The following is a 15211-nucleotide window of genomic DNA, read 5'->3' on the forward strand; positions in this document are numbered from 1 at the left end:
AGGTCACTGTAAGCTGCCTGTCGGGTGTCAGGATCCGCCACATAACACAAGCACTCAGGTCACTCCAAAGCAAGTACAAGTATGACTCGGTCATTGTCCATGCTGGTGTGAATGACCTGAGACGTACCTCCCTGGACTACATGAAAAGAGACATAGAGGAGCTCTCTGACCATGTAGCCCAGGCTGGTATGACCCTGACCTTGAGTAGCATCTTTCCCTCACCAAGAATGATGCCACAGTATAAAGACAAAATGATCAGTTTCAACAATTGGCTAAAGTATTGGTGTCATTCAAAAGGGATCCAGTGTCTGTCAGCCTGGGATGACATGCTCGACAAGCTACGTTGCTTCGCTAGGGACGGCTTGCACCTGTCACCCTTAGGCTTTCGTATACTGGCCAAGGCTCTTGCCACCCCCATAGTGCCTTTTTAGGCAAGGCTCAAAGGACAAACCCACCTCCATAGACAACCCAAAGATAAAAAATCTAAAGGTAATGCTACTCAATGCCAGAAGTCTAAACCTCAAGATGCATGCACTCGAGACTCTCCTCAGTATGGAGAAAATTGATGTCTGTGCAGTAACAGAAACCTGGTTCAAGGCTCCTGAGAGCACCCCAGCACTACCAGGTTATAACTCATACCATGCGTTTCAGCCCCAAAACTCGGACCGAAGCACAAAAGGAGGAGGAGTATCTATATTTATCAAAGATACCTACACCTCCAGGTTAGTGGCACTGCACAAAGCATCGGAAACCATCCATGTGCAACTAACAGCGGGCAAAACTGCCTTTCAGTTGGTAGCCTGCTACAGAACACCCTCCCTATTACAGCAGCCCCACTTGGCATTCCTGAGAACACTGGAGAATATGAAGGTCTCTCCAAACACTATGTTATTGGGTGACTTCAACTACCTAAACATTGACTGGGAAAACTACTCAAGCCCAAACACCCTCGCCCAATGGTTCCTTGAATTCATAAACTCTAACACAATGGAACAACTGGTCACCATTCCCACAAGAGGAAACAACATATTGGACCTGGTCATCACCAACATGGGGACTCTATGTTCCACACCAGAGGTAAACTCCTCATTGGTAAGATCAGACCACAAACAAATTTCCCTGGACATTCATATCCCGTCCCCACCCCCAGCCAAGGAAATCACTGTAAAGAATTTCTCAAAAGCCAACTTTGCACTTCTCAAGACTGAGGTGGAATCCTTCAAAGCCCCTGGGCCAGAGGGTAATACAGCCCAATCCACAGAATCCTTTACAAATGCATTCTATGAGCACCTGCAGGATTGCATGGATCGTGCTATCCCAAATAAAACCAAGACTCACTCCTCCAAAAACAGGAGACCGGTCTGGTGGACCCCAGCCATAAATAAGCTATACAACAGAAGGAGGAAGCTACTACATGACTGAGCAAAATCCCAAAAAGGGAAGGCATCTCTGATCGGTATTAGCAAGAAACTTCGATCCTTCATAAAATCATCAAAGGCCAGTTTCGAAAGAAAAATTGCCCTAGACACTAAAGATAATCACAAGGCCTTCTTTAGTTATGTCAGGAACATGGGCGGAAACTCCCAGATATGCTCTGAATTGTTGCATAACCGTACAAAATATACCGAACCTACAGATATAGCCAACATCCTGGCAGACAGATTCAGCACAAACTTCTCCCACCCTTCCCCCCCAAAGGAGCAAACACCTATCCCAACTGAATGTAACCTCCCTGACATCACAGATGCACAGGTGAAAGCTGCCCTCTCCAAAGCAAAAAACACAGCATCTATGGGACTGGACGGTGTCCCAGGCTGTGTCTTACACAAGCTCCAAGAAGAACTGAACCCTCACATTAAGTCACTGTTCAAACTTAGCCTTACTATAGGATATGTACCCAAAGAATGGCGTACAGCTACATTGGTTCCACTCCACAAAGGTGGTGCCACAACGGACCCCGGAAACTATCGCCCCATAAGCCTGACTAGTCTGGTCTGTAAAGCTATGGAGCGTATTATCATGGAACTCATAAACAAAGACATTGGGAGCCTCCAGACACTGGACCCTACCCAATTCGGCTTTGTTAAGGGCAGATCTTGCCTCTTAAACCTAGTTGATTTCTTTGAAACAGTTACCAAAGCCATAGATGAGGGCAAGGTAGTCCATACAGCCTACCTGGACCTCGCAAATGCCTTCAACACAATACCCCACTCGGGCATCATAAATAAGCTTACCAGCTTAAATATCAACCCCTATATCACAAGATGGGTTGCAAACTGGCTCAGAGATAGAACCCACATGGTCAGAATCGCAGGTGCCATGTCCGAATCCAAACCAGTTACAAGTGGCATCCCACAGGGCTCAGTTCTGGGACCTCTCTTGTTTGGTATATACTTCTCTGAGGTTCAGGCTAACACAAGTTTATGTTTTTTTTTATGTTTTTTTCTTTTCCATATACAGCGGGATGGCGTAGCTATGGGCACTTCTTGTGCCAATAGTTACGCCAACCTAGTTATGGCAGAATGGGAATATACGCATTTGTTTCAGATGAGTAAATTTAAAGAACACGTTCTGTTTTATACACGTTTTGTAGATGACCTTTTCCTTATTTGGGAAACAGACGAGAATTTACTCGCAGAACTTTTGGACGAGATGAATACAGTCACTGATTATTTAAAATTTACAATGGCTAAATCCAGAGAAAAAATCTCATATCTGGATGTATTTGTGGAAAAGTTACCCAATGTTTTTTTAAATACAGGAGTGTTCAGAAAAAGCTGCTATAGGAACACTTATTTACATAGAAGCAATATGCATCCTGAACATATTTTTCACAATATTATTAAGGGTCAGGCTATAAGGGCATCCCGTTTACATTCTAATGACACTGATTTTAAAAATGAAATTAATCAGTTAAAACTGACGTTCTTGGATTGTTCGTATAGTATGACTGAAATAGATGCAGGCATGTCAGAAATTGATGAGTTAAGAACAGGTAGAGCCATGCCATATTTTGGAGAATGCAGTAATAATTCTGCATTTAAAGCTATGAGTATTTATGATGTTAACAGTATTAGAGTACCCATTTACTACACAGAAGATGTGAAAAAAATTAGAGATATTTATAATAAACATTGGGAAATATTGCTAACAGATCCTAGAATTTCTAATATCATTGATGATCATCCCAAGTTTATATATAAAAATAAACCTAACTTACATAGGATGTTGTGTGGCCCCAGTAGAGTGGATAGGTCAACACCAGGAGTAGAAGATTTTACTAAGAAATGTCACAAATGTAAGTACTGTGAATGCATTAATGAAAGTAATATGTTTATACATCCCATTAGTTCACAGCAGTACACGTTTCAAGTAAATGCTACCTGTGATACCATGCATGTGATCTATTTGGCCACATGCACACAATGCACTGCATTCTATGTAGGCAAAACGGATCGGAAGCTTAGGGATAGAATCAGGGAACACTTGTATAAGATCAGGACAGGATCTAATAACAATGCACTATCTAAACATGTCAGTAATACTTCTAATGAACATTGCTTCAAGTTCCAAGTAATACAGGTTAACCCTATTACTGTTCGGTGTGGTGACATCTGTAACAGAACAGAATTGAAAGAAGTTGATTGGATTATTAGACTTAGAGCTGACTGCCACACAGGCCTGAATGATAGAGTGTCTATCAAGCCTAAGCTTAAGGCAAGGAAGTTACGTTCCTGCCGTTGATTATTTTTGCAGTGATATGCTTATGGACTTGTATGTGGATACATTTTAGATATCTGTACACAGTCCCCCCCCTCCCCCCCCCCCGTGGTATTCCTTCAGAATCCAGTATATGCTATGTATATTATTTATATAATTCATTGTGTTTGCTTGGGAACATGAGCTCTATGGGTAGTGGCACATCATCTTTGCTAGATTTGTTTAAGATTGCATTATTTATGCAGGTACACTATCTGGTTATTATTCATTCATGGACAGTCTATTTAGTTATGTAGCTTGAGTTGCAAATGATAGTGCCCCTAGAATTTCTCATGGCAAAATTTTTATGGTTGATTTTTTATATAACTAAACAAATGTGTTCTAGATGCATGAGTAAGATGGGATGCAGTATGCAATGCTTGTTGATAACATTTGAATAAGCATTCCATAAACTTTTTTACCATGGCATTACATTTTTAAAAGTTTAATATACAGGATTTTCCTGTTTTTAGTACCTGTAATAGTTTTGCATGTACGTATTTTGTACGTAACAGGCATTTGAAATTTTAGCGCTACCACTTTATTTTATTTTATTTAAACTATTCCTTAACAGGAAATGACATCATTTTTTCAAATGGAAAGTGTATTTATGTACCTTGTTTGCATAGTATTTTCAATGGCCTGAGGAAGACTATTGTTGAAAGCACTCGCCTTTTTATGTCAATTAAAGTTTATTCCGCCTAACGCTTGGTTGTTCTTGATTTTGGAACTTTGTTACAAGCTATTGTTAGACTGAGTGAAGCAGCTGCTTTTACCTGTGCTGCTTTTTCTGTTTGAAACTGCTACTTTGGTCTAGTGGTGTTGAAAGAACTATTTCAGAGTAGTGAATCTCCAGGTTTGAAGAATTATCTACCTGCCATTTGGATTTTTTCCAGTTGGATTTATTTAGCTGAGTAACGTACTTGTTGTGACTGCCTGTTTGTGCCTTCCATTTTTTACTTTTATTTATTACTTCTTTCCTTGGGAAGGTACAGTGGTGCACCTTTTTTATATATTTTGTATATCTACATAGCTTATAGCAATTGCATGGATATGTGCCAAAATTAATACCACTTGTATCCAGTAATATTTTCAATTTATCTTACAGCAATTACATGGATACGTGCTAAAATTAGTATTAATTGTTTATTAACTCTATCAATAAAATTTTAAAATTATAAGTCTTTTTCATAAAACAGTTTGGTTGCATTCAAACAGCTCTGACTAAATCTTGATTACAATGTACAATTGTCCGATTATCTGTTATCACTTCTTGAATACTTGTAGAATCTACGCTAATAGGTAACTTTTAATTTATTTGTAAATCCATTAACTAATATAGTGGAACTTCACCCATCTGGTTTGCTTCCCCTCATTAATTATGTCATTTCACTACTGTGGCAGGTAGCCAGTATCTACAAAAAAGTGTTTCAAAAATTCAACTTCTTCATTAAAAAATCACCTTTACTAATTTACTTAACCTAATGAATTGACCTGTAGTTATATTTTATTTCATAATATTAGGTAGAATAGCACAGACCCTGACCTCACTTGGAAGATATCTGATAAGGGAGACATAAGACTGCTAAAAAGGTGGTCCTATGCTGAATAACACCAGAGAGTTGAAATTAATTTGTAGTAGTGCTGTAAGGGTGCCTTTCTCAATACCTGGTATTACTGTTAGTGCAATGTATGACTTTTCTTTCTCCCCACATCTACTCTCTTTTCAAAAATGGATTTAGTATCCCGCTAGATATATAGATTACATTAGTCTGTATGTCTTATCTTCTCTTCTTCCAGAGGGAGAACAACACACACAACTAATGGGATAAGGTGTGGTCACAGTTGTTGGACAGTGAAAATATTAATCACCATTTCATGGCCCAAATGTCGATTCAGTGTGGAAACTAGTCTCATTCCCTATCAAACTGATATGTTCTTAGCTCCTTATGCTGCAAATAAGGAAAAAGGAGCCACAACCTACGTTTTAAAAATGCTGCAATAAGACAAAAGTATCTGGGTAGTTATCATTTTGTAAGACCTTTCACATCCTTTTTAGTAAATGGTAAAAACATAATTGCGCTTTCATTTCCTACCTATATATTTCTGGTACTAAAATAACTGAGAAATAAATTTGAAGTGATAGTCTAATAAATTGTAATAACTACAATACAATATATGCAAACAGTTGCTCCTTTTGGAATAATTTATTTTTCACTTTTTTGGTACTTCAGCAATTGTTTTATCAAAACATTCTGATAGACAAAGTAAAATAATTTATAAACAATTTTTTCAGGTTTATGAATGAATCAGCCAATTACAAAGCAAGACATTAGGCACATGATTAAAACAGCAACCAGCAGAAGATTTAAAATATATCCATTATCTAGCAGTGCAAATATTTAAAGCTATAGTATAGTATCCCAAAAAGCATTTCTGGTTAGGCAATGTATTTAAGCCATACCGCACTGTATTATAAAAAGTCTCTTTCTTGTTGTAAAAGAAAAAAACTTCAAAGACCAATGCACGTTAGGTTCAAACAAGGCACCCTTTATTACTTGCAGCAAGGAGACAAAGCATGTAGGTACAAGATTTGTCTGGCTCTTCGATGATCAGTATGTTATTCTTATACAGTTCTCTTCATGTCACACATAAAATGATACTATTCTATTGCTGATGTAGTTGGACACAGCTTTCTGTATGTTTCACAGAAATTGTTACCAGGCTTATTGCTGACATGGTTGGATTATTTGCTGTCTTGCAAAAACATTTTGAGAGAAAAAAACCTGGCCTTGGGCTTATTTTAGCCCACCTTAACTTTTCAATTCTTCAATTGTACAGTTCTAATGCATGTGTTACATTTTGTTTAGATTCAAGGTACATTTCTAGCTTTAGTACAAGTAATGCTGACTATGGTTTATACTTTCAAGCATCTATTGGTTTCTTTATCAAAGCTTCTAGCAGCTGCATATTTTCTCATGGTATAAGCAGAAATGAAATATCTCTTTGTTAAGTCTCATGACATTAGCAGAAATTATATGTCTCTTGTTAAGTTTCTAATAGCTGTGCAGATTCATGCAGTGTGAACAGAATAAATGTATTAACCCTTTAAACCTCAAATGCACTAAGCATGCATATTACTATTATATATTTTTCTAACATTTCCCCTCTTTTAATACTTTTATTCTACTTTTAAGATAAGCATAAACAGTTTTTTTCTTCCCCTAACCTCTTCCTGCTCAGGATTTGTAGTTAAGAGAGTCATTCAGTTTAAGCTCATGAAAGCATTTTCAGTTTTTTAGCAATTCTTCAAGTTCAGCATCTTGGTATAAGGTTTCTGAAGCTGAAATGTCTATAAAATTTTTAATCAGTATTTTTATGCAGGGGATGCAGCAGCACACACATACCACCAGTAGGATTATTCCTACATAGATAGCAATCAGAATGTTCATCAGGATGCTGCCCCAACCCCCAAACAATTTCTAGAAAAAGTCCATCAATGGATTTGGTTTGGTCATGGCTGACACCTGCTGAATCACCTCAAGATGGTTGTCTATTTCGTGTTTGTGGTCAGGAATATATGAACAGCACTCCTCCTGGATTAAAGCGTACGTACCTCCTCTCATCGCTAGGGTGAAGTCAAGAGCCATGCGATTTTGAAGCACCACTGTTCTCATGGCAGTCAGTTCATCAGTCACCAATTCTAGGGCAGAAAAGGTTGCATTGCTCATTATTTTGAGAAGCTTAGACAATTTTCTCAGTTCCCAGATTGATTTTGTTGCTCCATATACTGGCAGTACACCTGCCCACGATATAACAGTATCACTCAAGTCCATGTGTGACAGTCCATTGCCCACAGCATGATGTTTTTTCCAGCACACATTATTTGCCCCACTGGATTGACAGGCTTCTTGATTTCTCGAACATTCTGAATTTTCCCTTGAGGTAAAACTGCTGTGTGTCGTATGGCTGGAACCAGGTACCCCAAAAAACAACTGCCGGACCAATTCTCAGGTAGCCATTTATATGCTTTTCTACCGCATATAAAGTAACAATCTTCTACTTTAGTAGTAACTTTACTATACCCTGACTCTGCATGAAACATTTTTTTGTCAATTATGGGCAGTTGCTTATAGAGGTCAGCATTATGTTTTACTTCACCAATTGTCCTATGCATTAGTTCAACAAACGAATCATAGGTCGTGTTGCAATAGGATCTGATGTTATCAGGTTTAGTGTAGCATCTATAGGGAACAGTCACATTGCAATTGCTCCAACCCACCTTGACTGTATCATTCTTATAAAAACACACAGTTCTCTTCTGTCGAACAGACAAGTGCAATGCTACTTTATCTTGTGATGTGACATCTGATGTATCATGAATTAGGTTTTCCCAGGTCTTGTTGTCTCCTAGGGGAACTGACGTTAACAGTAACCCCCCATATGCTGTTGGTAAAGCTGTGCAAATCCAGCAATTCAAAGCATTGAAGGTTTCAGCATACACATATTTGATTGCCTGGTAAGTGTTAAAGTTTGGGTGCCACTCTGCACGCTTGTTCAGTTCGATTTGTGTGGCTGAAAAAAGGAATGGCCACAACAAAAAGATTATTGTCACTAGTACAGTCAACAGGATGGTTATGCAATATTTTTGTGGAAATGGTTGTTCTGCATTTCTGTTTTCTCCGGCTCTTCCAAGTATGTGTATTTGGATCTTACTGGATTCCATCATTTTTACTTTGGACACGTGCTCTTACTCTCTGCCCTAATAGGACCTTCAGCACCGATGGTTTCTTCACTGGGGTTGAGATGGATCAGTCCTATTGATCTGACCCCCCTTTGTAGCCAGACTTTGTGCTGATGGCCCTGATGGAGAGGTAAGATGTTTGTCCAACTCAAAGTTCTTAACCAGCTTGCAGTGCGTCAGGTGTGTCCACGAAACTCGTTCTGCTATCTTGACTGCAGTGGGTGTTGAAAGAAGCACCTGGTAGGGACCTTCCCACCTTGGTGAAGCCCAATTTTTTCACTTGATAATTTTGATCCACACTCAGTCTCCTGGAGTCACTGCCACTTCTGATGTTTCGGTTTGTTTTCTATCTGCAACAGAATTTGACTGCAACAGATGTTTAGAACTCAACAACTTTTTCATATATTCAGCTAGTGTAAAATCAGCTTCCTGGTCTGATGACATGAGAAGTTTCCACTGGGGTGTATAATAAACCCTTCCAAATAGTTTTTCAAAAGAAGTCAATCCTTTTGCTGTAGGGACAGTTCTCATGCTCAACAGTGCCAGGGGTAAACAATACAACCAAGTTTTTCCTGTCTCAGCTATTAATTTTCTCAATTTGTTTTTTAGTATACCATTATGCCTTTCAACTAGCCCTGCAGATTGCGGATGGTATGCACAAAGATTTTTTAAAGAAATACCAAAATGCTTTCTCAACTGCTGTATGGTTTGATTTACAAAGTGTGTACCATTGTCACTGTAGGTTCTTTCCAGAATACCAAACCTAGGAATGATTTCCTTGACAAGTACTTTTGCCACCATAGCTGCATCTGAATTTTTGGTTGGAAAGGCTTCCACCCATCTGGAAAACATATCTACAATGACAAGACAATACTTCTTATTTTCACATTTGTTCAATTCTATGAAATCCATACAAATAGTGTGAAACAGATATGGTGGTGTGGAGAAACTCCCTTGTTTGGGCTTTATCGCCCCCTGTACATGATGTTTGTTATAAATCTGACACATCAAACAAAATTTTGTAGAGTAGTTTGTAAGTCCGTACGTTGTGAACACTTGGTTCACCAGCTGTACCATCCCCCCTGTTGAGACATGGCACTGCCCATGGCTCAACAATGCTATATAGCGGAACAAATTACAGGGCAGTATCAGTTTTCCCTCTCTACAGATGTACAGCCCCTTTTCGAGGATTGCTCCTCATTTTATCCATCGCTGTTTTTCAGCTTGCCTAGTGAGTGTCTGCATTGTTTTTAACATATCTAGATCTAAAGTTTCAGAGGGTTGTAATTCCTCATTTAAAAGAAATACTTCTGTGGCTGCTTGTTTTGCAGCTGTATCAGCTTTCGCATTACCTTTTGAAATCCTATCTTGTTGCTTGGTGTGAGCTGTGCATTTACAAATGGCTATTTTCTTTGGTAACTGAATAGATTCTAAAAGATCTAAAATAAACTGCGCATGATTTATAGGTTTGCCAATAGATGTTATCAATCCCCAGTTTTTCCACTGTTGCGCAAAAACATGTACAGTAGAAAAAGCATACTGGCTATCAGTAAAAATGTTTACACATTTACCCTTTTCTAGGGTACATGCCCGTGTTAGGGCAATCAATTCTGCTGCCTGTGCAGATAAATTGTGTGGTAAAGGTTTTGCTTCTATAATCCCAGTATCAGAGACTACTGCATATCCTACTAGGTTCTGTCCTGCAGGACCCCTTTTGCAAGAGCCATCCACATAGTATGTCATCTCGGCATCATCCAATTGGACATCCGTGAGATCTTTTCTAGGTAGTGTCTTTTGCTCAATTACCTGCAGGCAGCCATGCAGTGTGCCGTCTGCAGGGGTCAGGAGCAGAGTAGAAGGGTTTAAAGTTGTGTACCGTTCAATTGTCATATGAGGTTGGCTCAATAATATGGTCATACAGGAAAGATGCCTAGCAGGGGAAAGATATGCCACTTTTTCTTGTAGTAAAATAATCGTGACTGCATGAGGTACTCTCAAAGTGAGAGGGTGGAACAAGACTACTGAGGCTGAAGCCTGTACTGCCATTGCAGCTGCAACTACTGCTTGTACACAATGGGGTAAGGACCGTGCCACTGGATCTAGTTGTGATGAGTAGTAAGCAATGGGGCATTGCTTATCCCCATGCTGTTGTGTTAACACTGATGTCATGTAACCCTGCTTGCAATCTACAGTTTGGAAAAAACGTTTATGGTAATTTGGCAATCCCAGAACTAATGAGGGCGCTATTAACTGCTTTAGTTTACATTAGGCAGATTCTGCCTCTGGTGTCCATTGTAACAAATCCTACATTGCCATAGGCTTCTTACATATAAGGTCAGTCAGAGGTGCAGATTCCAAGGCATAGTTTGGAATCCATCTCCGGCAAAAATTAATTGTACCCAGGAAGGACATCATTTCCTTCTTGGTAGTGGGTTTTGGTGCTTGCAAAATTGCTATTTTTCTGTCCTCATCTAACATTCTACCTTCCTTGGATATTACATATCCTAAGTATTTGACCTGTTTTTTCCAAAGCTGCAGTTTATTTTTATTTACCTTATGTCCCTCAGTGGCAAAAAATTGTAGGAGTTCTATGGTATCTTCTCTACAATCCTGCTGGGTGGGGGCCACCAGCAAGATGTCACCAACGTAAAGTAAAATCCGACTGCCTCTTGGTGGGGTGAATACCGCCAAGTTGCTTGCCATTTCTTGTGAGAATATCATTGGACTTTCACAATATCCCTGTGGTAGTCGCGTATATGTATACCTTTTCCCCTGAAATGTAAATTCAAACCAATACTGGCTGTCAGGGTGTATCGGTATCGAAAAGAATGCGTTGCTAATGTCTACCACAGAAAAATATTTTTGCTGAGGTTTCAAATCATTCAACAAGGTGTGTGGGTCTGTCACCGTGGGTGCCCTTGGTATTACTGCATCATTTACGGCTTGTAAATCCTGGACCATACGCCATTCTCCATTGGCCTTTTTAATGGGAAATAAGGGTGTGTTACATGGTGAATCGGGAGATTCTACTAGTATCCCTCCTTTAAGTAAGGCTGCTATAATAGGCTTTATACCTGCCTCTGCATCTTTTCTTAAGGGATACTGTCTTTTTTGTGGTCTTGACGCTGACTTTGGCATGATAGTAACTGGTCCCGCTGTACGAATGAGTCCTACATCTGATTTCCCTGTTGACCAGAGAGTCTCTGGTATGTCTCGTAAGGCAATCTCTTCCTCCTTTAATAGGAGTGTCAATCAGCTGTTCTCGCTAGACTGCAAGTGCACAGCTGGGTTGGTCTGAGTTATCCAGTTCAACTTTTGTACTTGTATTCCTTGTTCTGACAGTTCTAGTTCTGTCTGTTTCTCCCATCTCGTGAATTTTTCTCCTAGGTCTTCCCATTCTATATTTCTGTTTTTGGTTAGGCTAACATGTGGTAATCGATTAGATTTATAAAGTGGAAAGAACTCCTGGGGCAATGAACAGCTGGCTACACTGTTCCCTTCTGTGTCCCAGTACAGGTTACGCAATATCAATCTGTTTGCATGATTCTTAAATAACTCTTGCTCATATTCCTTATCAGGTCCTGGTATGTTGCAATAATACAGGGTACAGTGCAACAGGTGTTGCTTATCAATGTCAAGGGAGGGGAACTTGCTGATGGCTAGGTTCATTAACTCTTTGGTCACAGTCCCTGGACCAGTCGTAACCAAGTCCTGACTGTACCAATAAAACATTTCGCCCTCCGATTGCACTACAAAGGTGTTAATTTGTCACTGTGCTTCCATACCCTGCATGGTTGGGACTACTGCTATACCAAATAACTGCATGAGGTCTCTGCCCAAGAGGTTTACTGGGCATTTTGCAGAAACTACAATTTTGCTTCTTTGTGTCAATCCTGAAACTGGATCAGTTATTGCAATGTTACGGGAGAGAGGCTCCCGATGCAGATTAGCTGCTTTGACCAGTATGTAATCAGGTGACTCTGTGTTTTCTGGCAGTTTGGAGGGGTGTATAAGGGTTTGTGATGCCCCTGAGTCACACAAAAATTTGACCTCCCTCCCTTCTACCAAGAGTGTAACTTCTGGTTTTGTGTCTGCTAAATAGAGCTCCAAGCTCAATAAAGCTAGGTCTAATATTTCATTTTCTTCATTGTCACTAACTTCCTGCACTTCCTCTACTCCCTCTATCACATTCTCATTTGTTCTTTCTTCGCTAGCCCCTTCTAGTGATTCTTGACTACCATATAGTCAGTCCTCACCTTCCTTGTCTTCCGTTGTTGCCTTCTTGTTTTTCTTGCAATCCCTTGCCAAATGTCCCTTTTTACCTCATTTAAAACATTCTCCCCTTTTTTTCCGCCCTTCAAAGTCCTCTGATCGCTGATCAGATTGTTTGTTTCCCTGTGCATTTTTCTTGCCCTTTTTCCCAGACTGTACTACATAAACTTCTGCTCCATCTTCTACAGAAAATACTTGAGCTTTCTTTTTCTTTTTGCTATTAAAATGCCTTTCGGCATGCCTAGCATATTCAAGTAATGATTGTAACCTGCTTGGACAATGGTCTACCATGTGTTTTGTAATAAAACTGCTTATAGGCGTGCTACTGCCTTTTAAAAATGCATTCTTTAACTGCTGTTCATATGGGGAATCTTGTGTTTGATCTTCAGGAACCTGCATTCCACAGTGGTTATTAAAACATTCTAACAATCTGGCATAATACCAATCAATTGTTTCACTTTCTTGTTGGATGCATTGATTAATGCAAGTCCAGTCTGCCCTAGGTTTCCATTTTTCAGAGATGCGGTCTGCAAGACCTTTTACTCTAGTGTCTAATTCTGCGCTGCTATGTGGGAGGGGTCTTTGTGCAGCATCACAGGGATTCCAATTCCCACTAATCATGTACCAGTCTGGCCCTACAATTTGTCTAACTACATTTTCTACTTCTTCTCCATTTAGGTTATAACTCAACCTCATTCCTTGTAAATCTTCTGAGAATTTTCTGAAATTAACCTTTGGATGGGGAATTCCCTCAGTGGCTTTCTGGAAATCTTCCGGAGTCCAATGTCTAAACACTAAGATAGTTGGGTCCTGATTTTCTTGACCTGCCTGAGGATTGGGTACTTCTATAAGTGGGCATATTTCTTCTTCTTCAGCTATAGATCGTGAATTCTTAACTACTCACCATAACTCGATACCTTCTTCTGAATTACCTGCCTTTGTTCGGGACCTGGTGCCAATGGGATCTCTAATTTTAGTCAGTTTTAATTTCACAATATCTCTATCTTCAGTAACCGCAGGATATAGTGGGGGTGGATTAATCTGTTTACTTGCTTCATATTCTGGTAAGGGAGGCGGAAGTGCTGATGCAATTACTAAGTTATTATCCACCCTATCTAAAAACATTGCTTTTGAATCTTTGTTTTTTTGTTCCCTACAGTTTACTTTCTCCAGCCACCTGTGTGCCTGAGGAATTCCTAATCGACGTTGCTTTTTTACCCAACCCTTGGAATCATTTTTGAGCTGTTTGATAAGATTGATAAGCGAGGATTTTTCTAATTTTCCATCAAATTCGTATTTATTAACCCAGTTTGAATAATATCTAATATTGTCGGCACTCTGCGACTGCATATATTTTGCATCTTCCATTAACGGCGGGTTTTTGGGTCTTTTTGTGCAATTATTACCCATTTTGTTTTACCCTTTGATTGTTACGTAACTTCTCTTAATTTTTAACATGGTACCACGGATGTTGTTATAGTCTCTTCAGAATGACTACCTTCTTATTCTGTTTCTCCTGATCTATGACAAGACAGTAATCTTTTTTGTCCCTGACTTGCAAAAATACAATCTGACAAAAACAATACACATCTAGTCCCTGATCTAAAACAGAAAACAGAAAAAAGTAGATTCACCTTACCTGAGCCTACGTGATTGATCACCGATTCGCGGAAACCCGTCCTTCAGTCACAGATCAGAAAGTGGCTGGCCTCTTTTGAATGACAATTCAGTTGGAAGACTTTCCATATAAGAAGAACCTATTTGGTTTCTTCCCCGTATGGTTTCAACCACCTGGCCGTCTGATCCGAGGTGAAGAGAGGGTTCCAGTCAGAAGGACCAATCTGTAAAAGGAAAAAAACTTCAAAGACCAATGCACGTTAAGTTCAGGCAAGGCACCCTTTATTACTTGCAGCAAGGAGACAAAACATGTGGGTACAAGATTTGTCTGGCTCGTCGATGATCAGTATGTTATTCTTATACAGTTCTCTTCATGTCACACAGAAAATGTTACTATTCTATTGCTGACGTAGTTGGACACAGCTTTCTGTATGTTTCACAGAAATTGTTACCAGACTTATTGCTGACATGGTTGGATTATTTGCTGTCTTGCAAAAACATTTTTAGAAAAAACAACCTGGCCTTGGGCTTAATTTAGCCCACCTTAACTTTTCAATTCTTCAATTGTACAGTTCTAATACATGTGTTACATTTTGTCTAGATTCAAGGTACATTTCTAGCTTTAGTACAAGTAATGCTGACTATGGTTTATACTTTCAAGCATCTATTGTTTTCTTTATCAAAGCTTCTAGCAGCTGCATATTTTCTCATGGTATAAGCAGAAATGAAATATCTCTTTGTTAAGTCTCATGACACTAGTAGAAATGAAACACTTCTTATTATTTTCATGACCTTAGCAGAAATGAAATGTCTCTTGTT

Source organism: Protopterus annectens, chromosome 6.part0 (genome assembly GCF_019279795.1).
Source record: "Protopterus annectens isolate FY-2018-M chromosome 6.part0, PAN1.0, whole genome shotgun sequence".
NCBI lineage: Eukaryota > Metazoa > Chordata > Ceratodontiformes > Protopteridae > Protopterus > Protopterus annectens.